The following is a 349-nucleotide window of genomic DNA, read 5'->3' on the forward strand; positions in this document are numbered from 1 at the left end:
TTTTTTTCTTCTTTCGGCTGCTCCCTTCTTCAGGGGTTGCCACAGCGAACTAAATCGCAGGAAGACTTGGCAGTTATTTTTACGCCGGATGTCCTTCCTGATGCAACCACAGACACCGAGTTACCACAGCCCTCTGTGTGGAGCAGAGAGCTGCTATCTAGGACACCCGGAGGAGCAGATGGTGGGGTTAAGGGCCTTGCTCAAGGCCCAGAGTGGGACGAATGAGGGTGGGGACAGGTGTGGGAGCTTCACCTACCCCACCCACATTTTGATGTTGACGGTACCGGGACTTGACCTGGTGATCTTCCGATCACAGGCCCACCTTCTCTAACCTCTATGCCACCACTCC

The 349-nt window shown here is 54.7% G+C and overlaps 1 protein-coding gene across 1 annotated transcript in view; it reads left to right on the top strand.

The window, feature by feature from the left end:
• Nucleotides 1-349, top strand: part of cerkl (ceramide kinase-like) — a 388,098-nt gene that overhangs the window by 356,963 nt on the left and 30,786 nt on the right. The gene's annotated exons all lie outside the window — the stretch shown is intronic.

This window comes from Nematolebias whitei, chromosome 13 (genome assembly GCF_014905685.2).
Source record: "Nematolebias whitei isolate Nwh7 chromosome 13, NemWhi1, whole genome shotgun sequence".
Classification (NCBI taxonomy): domain Eukaryota; kingdom Metazoa; phylum Chordata; class Actinopteri; order Cyprinodontiformes; family Rivulidae; genus Nematolebias; species Nematolebias whitei.